The following is a 12,371-nucleotide window of genomic DNA, read 5'->3' as shown; positions in this document are numbered from 1 at the left end:
GTAGCGATCCGACCTCAGACGGTCAAATCTCTATGCATAAGTGTCATCCCTGGATCGGTAATGCTGACACACACAGTACTCGAATGGATTTATAACAGAGTAGCAATCACACACTTATTACATCGATGGTCTCAAGAGAGAACTTATTACAATAAATATGGCTTAAGGCCATCTAAATAAGATAACAACGGAAGGCTTGGAAAATAAAGTGAGTCCATCAACTCCAGCGGCATAGCTGAGTGCACGACAACGACCTAGCGCACCTTACTCTTCATCTGATAAGTCTGCAACATGATATGTTGCAGCCCGAAACGGGTCAGCACATGGAATATGCTGGCAATATAACACAATAGAGCAATGAACAAGGTAAATGCTATCACTACATGCATATATGGCTGGTGGAGGCTCTATGGTTATAATGTTTTGCGAAAAGCCAATTTTTTCCTACAACAAAGGAATATATTTCATTTAACTATCATGGTAGTTGAAACATTGAGAATGGTACCCCATCTCAATCCCAATTAAAAAGTAGTTAACAACCCAACAAATTAATTTAGAGTGATGAGATCAACATGATAATCCAAGAACCAGATACTCAAGATGTCCATAACCGGGAAGCTCGAGACGAAGATTTTGGCATTGGTTTCACTGGATTTGGACAAACGGTTAAGAAACGGCGAGGGTTTGAAGATCAGGGGCTAATCTGCGATAAAAAATAATCGCGGATAGGTCCCTGGCCGCAAATAAAATAAAAAGAAAAGACTAACGAACGAACATTCGTTGTCTGAACCTAACCGGCAAACAACGTTCGTTAAAACGAACGAACGGACGAACGTCCAATAAATAAAATAAACCGACGAAAACCGATCTAAGAAATTCAACCGGAAAACTAAAAAAACCGGGGTTTAACCGAAGAAAAACCGACCGGTCAAAGGGCGGGGTCAACGGCGGCGGTTCCGGCGAGATCCGGCGCGGCGGCGGCGTCGGCAACGGCGGCGACGGGGCAGCGGGGCTGCGGGGTGGGGTGGCGGCGGCGTCAGCATCGGTGGCGCGGGTGTCGGAGCAGCGGTGGCAGGAGGCGAAGCGGGCGGCGGCGGCTTCGGCTTGGGGTCCCAGGGGGGCCCCGAGCTCGGCTTTTAAAGGGGGGAGGCGGACACGGCCGGCGGCGGCGGCGGGGCGGACTCCCGCTGCGGGGGAAGGCGGCGGCGCGCGCGGTTGGGCCGGCTCGGCTAGGCCTTCGGCCCAGTCGGGTGAAGAAACTTTTTTTTTCAAAATAAGATTCCGCCGAGAAAAATCCTAAATAAATAAAAGTAAAAAAATCTAAAAATGCCAAAGCAAAATTTCACCGTCTAAATAAAATATTTAGAACTTAGTGAACATTTTCTTGCTCTAAAATGCAATTTTGAAAAAATGCATATTTTTCTAATTCAAATAAAAAATAGCAATAAAATCCAAATAAAATTATTTATTTGATTTTAACAATTTTCCTCCAATATTTCATTTATTTTTGGAGAAGTCATATTATCTCCTCTCTTTTATTTTTATTATGAAATAATTTTGGAGAGAAAAATAATTAAAACCAAAACGATCCCCGTTTCAATATTTGGGAAAAATCAAATATGAAAACAATAAAATCCCCAACTCTCTACGTGGGTCCTTGAGTTGCTTAGGATTTTTAGGATCACTAAACCAAAATGCAAATAAAATATGATATGCATATGATGTCCTAGGTATAACATTCCAAATTGAAAATTTAGGATGTTACATCTTCTTTGCCTAAAAATAGTATTGATTCATGGAATAAGTGCAAAGATGCTTTTATCTCTAAGTATTTCCTCCCACTAAGATCATCTCTCTTAGAAACGATGTTATGAATTTTAAGCAACTTGATCACGAGCATGTTGCACAAGCTTGGAAGAGGATTAAATTAATGATACGTAATTACCCTACACATGGTTTGAATTTATGGATGATTGTACAAAAATTTTATGCCGGATTGAATTTTGCTTCTAGAAATCTTTTAGATTCGGCCGCGGGAGGCACTTTTATGGAAATCACTTTAGGAGAAGTTACTAAACTCCTAGATAATATTATGGTTAATTATTCTCAATGGCACACCGAAAGATCTACTAGTAAAAAGGTTCATGCGATTGAAGAGATTAATGTTTTGAGTGCAAAGATGGATGAACTTATGAAATTGTTTGCTAATAAGAGTGTTTCTTCTGATCCTAATTATATGCCTTTTTCCACTTCGATTGAGAATAATAATGAATCTATAGATGTGAATTTTGTTGGTAGGAACAATTTTGGTAACAACGCGTATAGAGGAAACTTTAATTCTAGGCCGTTCCCTAGTAATTCCTCCAATAATTATGGTAATTCCTACAACAACTCTTATGGAAATTTTAATAAGATGCCCTCTGATTTTGAGACTAGTGTTAAAGAATTTATGATTTCTCAAAAGAATTTCAATGCTTTGCTTGAAGAAAAAATGCCTAAGATTGATGAATTGGCTAGGAACGTGGATAGAATTTCTCTTGATGTTGATTCTTTGAAACTTAGCTCTATTCCACCTAAGCATGATATCAATGAGTCTCTCAAAGCCATGAGAATTTCCATTGATGAGTGCAAAGAAAGAACCGCTAGGATGCGTGCTAAAAAAGATTGCTTTGTGAAAGCGTGTTCTTCTAGTTTTCATGATAATAAGGACGAAGATCTAAAAGTGATTGATGTGTCTCCTATTAAATCTTTGTTTTCTAATATGAATCTTGATAATGATGGGACTGGAGATGAGTCAACTTTAGTTAAAAGGCGTCCCAATGATTTGGAGTTTTTAGATCTTGATGCAGAAGTTGGTAAAAGTGGGATTGAAGAGGTCAAAACTTTACATAGCAATGAACCCACTATTTTGGATTTCAAGGAATTTAATTATGATAATTGTTCTTTGATAGATTGTATTTCCTTGTTGCAATCCGTGTTAAATTCTCCGCATGCTTATGATCAAAATAAAGCCTTTACTAAACACATCGTTGATGCTTTAATGCAATCTTATGAAGAAAAACTTGAATTAGAAGTCTCTATCGCTGGAAAACTTTATGATGAGTGGGAACCTACTATTAAAGTTAAGATTAGAGATTATGAATGCTATGCTTTGTGTGATTTGGGTGCTAGTGTTTCCACGATTCCAAAAACTTTGTGTGATGTGTTAGGCTTCCGTGAATTTGATGATTGTTCTTTAAACTTGCATCTTGCGGATTCCACCATTAAGAAACCCATGGGAAGGATTAATGATGTTCTTATTGTTGCAAATAGGAATTATGTGCCCGTAGATTTCATTGTTCTTGATATAGATTGCAATCCTACATGTCATATTATTCTTGGTAGACCTTTCCTTAGAACGATTGGTGCAATTATTGATATGAAAGAAAGAAATGTTAGATTCCAATTTCCGTTAAGGAAGGGCATGGAGAACTTTCCTAGGAAGAAAATTAAATTACCTTATGAATCCATTATGATAGCCACGTATGGATTGCACACCAAAGATCGCAATACCTAGATCTATTCTTGTTTTTGTGCCTAGCTAGGGGTGTTAAACGATAGCGCTTTTTGGGAGGCAACCCAATTTTATTTTTGTTCCTTGCTTTTTGTTCCTGTTTAGTAATAAATAATTCATCTAGCCTCTGGTTAGATGTGGTTTTATGTTTTAATTAGTGTTTGTGCCAAGTAAGACCTATAGGATCTTCTTGGATGATAATTATTTGATCTTGCTGAAAAAGACAGAAACTTTCTGCTCACGAAAAAATTTGTTAAAAATCACCAGAAAGGGATAAAATACTGATTCCAATTGCAGTAGATCAATAATCAAATTATCTAGGTCTTCCTATTCTAGCAGATTTTTCTGAGCTATAGAAGTTTGCGTTTGATACAGATTACTACAGACTGTTCTGTTTTTTACAGATTCTGTTTTTCGTGTGTTGTTTGCTTATTTTGATGAATCTATGGCTAGTATCGGGGGGTATGAACCATAGAGAAGTTGGAATACAGTAGGTTTACACTAATGTATATAAAGAATGAGTTCTTTACAGTACCTTAAGGTGGTGATTTGGGTAAAGATTTTCTATTGAGTTTTGTGTTGTGAAGTTTTCAAGTTTTTGGGTAAAGATTTGATGGATTTTGGAATAAGGAGTAGCAAGAGCCTAAGCTTGGGGATGCCCAAGGCACCCCAAGGTAAAATTCAAGGACAATGATACGTCTCCAACGTATCTATAATTTTTGATTGTTCCATGCTATATTATATTCTGTTTTAGATGTTTATTGGGCTTTATTATACACTTTTATATTATTTTTGGGACTATCCTATTAACCGGAGGCCCCGCCCAAATTGCTATTTTTTGCCTATTTCAGTGTTCCGAAGTAAAAGGATATCAAATGGAGTCCAAACGGAATGAAACCTTCGGGAACGTGATTTTCTGAACAAACGTGATCCAGAGGAGTTGGAGTCTACGTAAAGTAATCAACGAGGAAGGCACGAGGCAGGGTTCGCGCCTACCCCCCCCCCCAGGCGCGCCCTCCACCCTCGTGGGCCCCTCGTGGCTCCACCGACGTACTTCTTCCTCCTATATATACCCATGTACCTTGAAACATCATATACGGAGCCAAAACCCTATTTCCACCGCCGCAACCTTCTATAACTGTGAGATCCCATCTTAGGGCCTTTTTCGGCGCTCCGCCGGAGGGGGCATTCATCACGGAGGGCTTCTACATCAACACCATAGCCTCTCCGATGATGTGTGAGTAGTTTACCTCAGACCTTCTGGTCCATAGTTATTAGCTAGATGGCTTCTTCTCTCTCTTTGGATCTCAATACAAAGTTCTCCTCGACCTTCTTGGAGATCTATTCGATGTAATATTCTTTTGCAGTGTGTTTGTCGAGATCCGATGAATTGTGGGTTTATGATCAAGTTTATCTATGAACAATATTTGAATCTCCTCTGAATTGTTTTATGTATGATTGGTTATCTTTGCAAGTCTCTTCGAATTATCAGTTTGGTTTGGCCTACTAGATTGATCTTTCTTGCAATGGGAGAAGTGCTTAGCTTTGGGTTCAATCTTGCGGTGCTCGATCCCAGTGACAGAAAGGGAAACGACACGTATTGTATTGTTGCCATCGAGGATAAAAAGATGGGATTTATATCATATTGCATGAGTTTATCCCTCTACATCATGTCATCTTACTTAAAGCATTACTCTGTTCTTATGAACTTAACACTCTAGATGCATGCTGGATAGCGGTCGATGTGTGAAGTAATAGTAGTAGATGCAGAATCGTTTCGGTCTACTTGTCACGGACGTGATGTCTATATACATGATCATACCTAGATATTCTCATAACTATGCTCAATTCTATCAATTGCTCGATAGTAATTCATTTATCCACCGTAATACTTATGCTATTTTGAGAGAAGCCACTAGTGAAACCTATGGCCCCGGGGGTCTATTTTCCATCATATTAATCTTCCAACACTTAGTTATTTCTAGCATCGTTTATTTTTGCAATCTTTACTTTTACTCTTTACCATAAAAATACCAAAATATTATCTTATCATATCTATCAGATCTCACTCTCGTAAGTGACCGTGAAGGGATTGACAACCCCTTTATCGCGTTGGTTGCGAGGTTCTTATTTGTTTGTGTAGGTGCGTGGGACTCGCGCGTGGTCTCCTACTGGATTGATGCCTTGGTTCTCAAAAACTGAGGGAAATACTTACGCTACTTTACTGCATCACCCTTTCCTCTTCAAGGGAGAATCAACGCGGTGCTCAAGAGGTAGCAAGAAGGATTTCTGGCGCCGTTGCCGGGGAGATTCGCGCAAAGTCAAGTCAAGATTTGGACTCCCGACAACGAGCCATTTCTGGCGCCGTTGCCGGGGAGTCTACGCACAAGTCAAGACATACCAAGTACCCATCACAAACGCTTATCCCTCGCATTACATTATTTGCCATTTGCCTCTCGTTTTCCTCTCCCCCACTTCACCCTTGCCGGGGTGGTGGGGGGGGGGGGGGGGAACGAGTGTGTCTATACTCCTCGTGCCACCTATAAGGCCGCCGAATCGGGAAGAGAAGGAGGACCGAGCCGGCGACATAGAGGAGATCTTTCACGGCAACGTATCCTCTATAACACTAATCTCCCTAATTTTAAAGAGCCCACATTTAATTGAGTCATCCGATTTTGACCGGGTTAACACAGCTCTCTCGTTCAGTTCTTTTATACTATACACTATGCTTCCTAATTAATGATGTTGAAATCCTTTTAGTGATGTTGAAATCCGATTTTGACCGGGTTAACAGAGTGATTACCTTTTTAATAAACTCAACAACACCAACGGCGCAACAAAGTGCCCAACCCTTTTAGTGATGTTGAAATCCAACCACTCACGCGGCTCAATTGATGGTGAACTGTTGAGCATTTACCAATGAGCAGGGTGTTATGATAGAGCCTCGATGTTGTGTTGCAATCCAACCACTCTGGACGCTTTATTGATGGCCAACTGTTCAGCATTTAGCAACGACAACAGTCAGGAGTGTGTCTATCTATATATTGGCCAACTTCGCCGATATTAGATCACCATCAAGTCCAAGCGAAATATTTTCAGGTCACCATGAAACTCCCAAGCTTATACTTACGGCCATCGCTGCTCATGGCTTCCTTAGTCATCCAACTGATCACGGTGGTGGTGGCCAGTGGTGGCGGCAGCGGTACTACATCGTCGACGGCGGCGGCGGCGGCGGCGGCGGCTCCAACGAAGAAATACAATGCCATGTTCACGTTCGGTGACTCGATGGATGAGACAGGCAACATATGCGTTGGCAGCAGCAACAAGACGGAGTTGAACGTACTCACCTGCACCCACCCGCCGTACGGCGAAACCTACTTCGGAAGGCCGTCTTGCCGGTGGTGTGACGGCCGCGTGGTTGTTGACTTCGTCGGTAATTCAATCCGTTTTTACGCAAGTTCTCCAAAGCATACATACTTTTTCCTGAACATATGAGGTTTGCTATTTCTGTATCAGTTGAGAAATAACTATGGGGCATATGCTACCCATCGATCAATTATAACATTACATATATCGGGTAATGACTGAAATTTATGGACATGTTTAAAATTTATGAGTATTTTCCAAATTCACAATTTTTTTATAAAACTGTGAACATGTTTATTAATTCATCATTTTTTAATAAAAATTGTGACCATTTTTAAAATTTGCAAGCATTTTTATTAGTGAACACTTTTTAAAAATTTATGTACATTTTTTAGTTCACAATCATTTCTTTGTAAATAGTATAATAATGTATATTAATGCGTATCATAAATTATACAAACCTGGCTACTTTGGACCAAGTTTAAAACGTTTGGTTGGAAGCGTGTAAAAAAAGCAAAACCATTTTTCCACTAGGTGCATCTTGTAGTTTCACTAACTAAGAGATGCACGTACTACATTTGGAAATAAATGCCAAAAAAGAGTTTCTACAATAATTGCTATAATGCCTTACAATCCCGGAAAACAATTTGTTTTCACCGACCAATAAAATGAAGGAAATGAATGATTTTTTGGTCTTTTTTAAACCCAATAATTACCATAAGAAACAAAGTGTGACCATTATTTTGAGATATTTTGTTTCGATGTTTGATCTACTTTCACGTCAACTGAGACACAAGTTTGTTGTAACTTGAATTTTATTTGTGTCCATGGATGCCAGCCCAAGCGCTTGGGCTTCCATTACTCCCACCGTCGAAAGCAAAAGGCAAAGATTTCCGTCGGGGCGTAAACATGGCCATCACCGGTGGCACGGCCATGAACTTCTCCTTCTACAAATCTCTGGGCATTGAAAATCTGGTGTGGAACCATGGCTCACTAGACACGCAGATCCAATGGTTCAAGGAGTTGTTGCCCTCCATATGCGGGAGAGAGCAGAGTGAGCATGCACTTATTCTCAATTTTCTTAGGACTTTTTCCTTTGAAATATTCCATCCAAGTTTCCTGCATTTTGTTTTCTAAACAAATTGATATTTTAATTTAACCCAGCCGTTTAAAAAGTCTGAACGTGTTTATTATTTTTGATTGATAAAGCTCATCATGAATTCATGCCGAACGGTAAAGGAAAAAAGAGAGTCTGAAAACGTGTTGCATGTACTAGGTTGCAAAGGATACGTGAGGAAATCGCTCTTCATGTTCGGTGCATACGGCGGAAACGACTACAACGTGCAGCTGCTTGAACGTGGTTTGACACCGGAGCAGGCAATGAACTACACCCCAAAGATCGTTGGTGCCATCGCCAACGGCGTGGTGGTATTTCTATGCCATTGACAGCAAATTAATTTTGCATGCATATATGTTCCAGCTAGCCAAGAAAGACTCAAGGCGAATTATTTTTGTGCAGAAACTGATTGCTCTCGGCGCCGTCCACGTCGTCGTCCCGGGAATCTTCCCGACCGGCTGCTTGCCGATCTTCCTGCCCTTGTTCGGCGACGGCGACGCCGACCTGGACGACGCCGGCTGCCTCAAGGCCTACAACCTCCTACCTCCTGACCAAGTACCACAACTCGATGCTCCGGAAGCAGGTGGAAGCCCTCCAGCGGAGGCACCGCAACTCGACGAGGCTCATGTACGCGGACTACTACGGCCTCGTGTACCAGATGGTCCAGGAGCCCCACAAGTTTGGTACCAAGTTTTCTTCCTTTCTCTTCCTCAAACTAAAAAAGTTTTCTTCCTTTCTCTAGCTCTAGCTTGAACAATTCAACGAGCTGAGTGATTGCTTGGCTTGGCGCGCTAGGGTTTAGCGCTCCGTTTGAGGCGTGCTGCGGGGCGGGAGGGGGCAAGTACAACTTCGACCTGAGCGCGAGGTGCGGTATGGACGGGGCCACGGTGGCGTGCCACGACCCGTCGGCGCGGCTCAGCTGGGACGACATCCACCCCACGGAGGCGGCTAACAAGGTGATCGCCGGGGCACTGCTCAGGGGACCCTACTGCACTCCTCCCATCATATCCTAGGCTAAAAACTCTCGTAAAGCAGCCCTACACCAAAAAGGACCTATCATTTATGTATGACTATGATGATGATAATCCTAGAACAACAAGGCACCCGGACGGCATAGGTTGATTCCTGGCCTCTTGCCCACGTAGTAGTTTACAAAATGTTGAACCGCTCAAGTATGTACGTCCAAACTGGAAAATCTACCCTGCACGGGACCTCCATTACATGCGTTCATTCCGGCGCCGAGATGCCCGCTCGAAATGCAGCAGAAAATATTCTAATGCCTCTTCTTAACAATGGACTCTACAATACCCATCTAACTTGTCAGATATCCTACAGAATTCTATGTCAGCATTAGCAGGGGAATAGTACTACGTCAGTCGTGTTCTGCCCATCCACTATCCCATAGAAAACCTAGCATTTTATTTGCTCGAGAGATATTAATTCATTGATATCTCTTTTAAAAAACATTATTTTAAAATATTTCATATATTTGAATTCCTGCCGACGACATCAATAAAACAAGATCAATCTTAAATATATTTTAAACATATTCCAATCATTTTATAATAATGTATTTCACACATTTCAAAAAAGATTTCACTAATTTCATATAAGATATTTCACCCATTTTTAGAAAATATTTTTAAACAAGACATTCCACTAATTTCGAAAATATTTCATAACAACATATTTCACTCGTTTCATAATTCTAACTTCCGATCGATCGGAAGTTTACAACAAATCGGAAAGATTCACTAACCATCCGATCCTATGGAAGAAAATAAAAAGGATTGGGGATTCGAACTCTGGTCGCCAAGACTTCTTCTTTATTACTATCAACTGAGCTACTGTAATGTTAACTATTGTGCACATCAACGCAACTGAACATTTGATCCTTCTTTATTACCGCATTGGGAAAAAGCCTTATATCTTATGTTTTTTTTCTTTTTTCACTAGTGCGTCATGTTACTGACTATAGTTTTTTAATCAAATTATAATCCTTTCTAAAGGAAAAAAAAAGTGTTTGACAAGGGGACTGAACTCTGATGGTTTAAGCACCGCCGATCTGATGAATTACGTATAAACACCGTGGCAAATGCTGAACTAAAGCCACGACACTTCTTTGGATCGGAGGGAGTAGCAAATAACTAGAGCACTCGGTTGACGTTTCTTCCATCTTTCAGAATAACAGAGGCCTCTCCTCGCTCACAGAAACAAAAAAGTACCTAGGCGAAGCACATCAAGCTTGTGGCTAGTGACGAAACCTGAACTGGATATAACACTAAAACATACCGTTAATTGCAATGTCTAGATGGTGTGAATATTTAAGAGAATGATACCTTTTAAAAAAGTACTTGCTCTTAATTTCTAGGTGGCCATTTGAACACTGGCAAATGGCGCCTTTGCGGTCACCACTTCACAGTCAGGGTGCAGCCATCCAAGACCAGCCCATCGAGAGTGGCCTCGGCGTCATCTAATCTATCGACGGTCTCCATGAACATGGTAACACGTGCCGTTCTTGGTGAGATCACCTCGGCAGCGGATACTTTGCCATGCTTATTGAAGAAGGAGCACAACCGAGAGCTATCGACGCCCGGAGGTAGGTTTTGCACGAGGAAACTGAAGAAGGGCACCATGGATAGTTTTGGTTGTCTATCCATACGGATAGTGCTAATTCTCATTGGATGGCATGCCTCCTGAGCCTCTCGCATTTGTCTAATTACCTGGCAGAAAACAAGTAGGTAATTTATCATGCCACTTGACAATGTCATGCATACATGATAGATTAGATGACGCCGATGCCACTATGATCTAATGTGTAAAAAGTTAAATTGTTATATCAACAATTTTCTACATGAAGCCTACAAAACCATCTTATATTTTAATACAGAAGTAGTACATACCAAATGATGAGTTCGATAAGTACCTGGATGGGAGCAATGGAAGGCTGGGGCATGAACCACATGCAAGCCTCACTTTTCTGGCCGCTCGACTCCGGATCCGGAGGCAGGCGCTCAATGAACTTAGCCTTGTCGTCGAGAAGATTGTACCTGAAGACGCCATGCGATGCCAAGCCATGTAACTCGGACTTTCTGTGATGGAGCAAGTAGACGCACCCGCCGCTCACGTCGTCCTCCCCGCCCCGGAACCTCGTGGCTTCCACAGCGAAGCTAGTTGGGAACCCCAAAAACATGACGCGGTCCGCGAAGCTCCGACCATCCTTCCTCACCCACCGAAACCTTCGTTCACCGTTTGCATCCACCCCTTCCTCCCACGCGTGCACCCACACCACCAGCGCGCTCGCCTGGGCTTCTGCGCCCTGATATATGAAGCCCGTGTCTTGTCGGACCACGACAGTCCACCTGCAGCAGCTCGCCCCTAGACTCAAGGTTATGGCTGGACTCGACGTACCAGCCGGTGGCGTCGACCTCTTCCCTTAGGTACGTGTCATCTGTTGCGGCACTAGGTCCCCACTCTGCAAGGAAGTACCATGCCCAGGTGCCATGTTGATCTTCCCCGTCCACGCACAGTAGGGTCTTCCTCTCATCGACACGGTATGCAGCCAAGAAACGATTGTCGTAGATTTCGTACTCCCCCTCCACCTCGTCCTCGCTGTACCCCTCCAACGGTCTGTGGACGAACTTCCACGCGGTATCTCCGGGACGAAGGACGGCCGTGTTGAAACATACGTCGATTTGTTGCTCTCTCTCGTCGTCATCCTCATCGAGGTCCTCGTAGTCGGAGTAGGAGAAGTTGTAGAGGAAGACCGTGTCGTCGCCATAGATGATGCCGCGGGAGATCTCCATCCTCCGCACTGTCTTCTCGTCGTCCTCCGGGAAGGACGGCAGGTCCGTGACTCCTCCTGTAAGAGGGTCGACGAGTGTAGGCCTGGAGCCAACGGTGAAGAACCAGGCCGCCGAGCCGTCGGCTCGTGCCACCAACCTGCGGTTGGAGAACATCATGGGTGCCCGCGCGACCGCGAGGTAGCTTGTCTTGGAGAAGACGCAGCGGAGGTTGACGTGCTAACCTCCATAGCCGGACGGCGGGGCGATAAGCCAGGGAAAGAAGGCCGGGCGGAGCGCCGTCGTCTGGGGCAGCGAGTCCCGCCACCGCGTGCAGACGGCATGGAAGCGGACGAAGTCAGCCGCGTCGTGCAGGCGACCGGAGACGACGGCGAGCAGCTCCGGCGGGAGATCGGGCCATCTTGGAGGCACGGACATGTTTGGGTACTATAGATCGCTTCCAGGAATCTCAGAGTAGATAGGTCGATCGGTCCGATTCTCCGTGAGAAAAACTGATCCACGCGCGGCGACTAGGGTTGCATGCACCAGAAAA

The 12,371-nt window shown here is 43.2% G+C and overlaps 1 pseudogene; it reads left to right on the top strand.

The window, feature by feature from the left end:
• The first annotated feature begins 6,636 nt into the window (after window positions 1-6,636).
• Window positions 6,637-9,329, top strand: LOC109765357 (GDSL esterase/lipase At5g45910-like; annotated as a pseudogene).
• Window positions 9,330-12,371: the final 3,042 nt, after the last annotated feature.

Source organism: Aegilops tauschii, chromosome 5 (genome assembly GCF_002575655.3).
Source record: "Aegilops tauschii subsp. strangulata cultivar AL8/78 chromosome 5, Aet v6.0, whole genome shotgun sequence".
Classification (NCBI taxonomy): Eukaryota; Viridiplantae; Streptophyta; class Magnoliopsida; order Poales; family Poaceae; genus Aegilops; species Aegilops tauschii.
The sequence above is the reverse complement of the archived record's forward strand: the minus strand, read 5'-3'. Positions and strand labels throughout refer to the sequence as shown.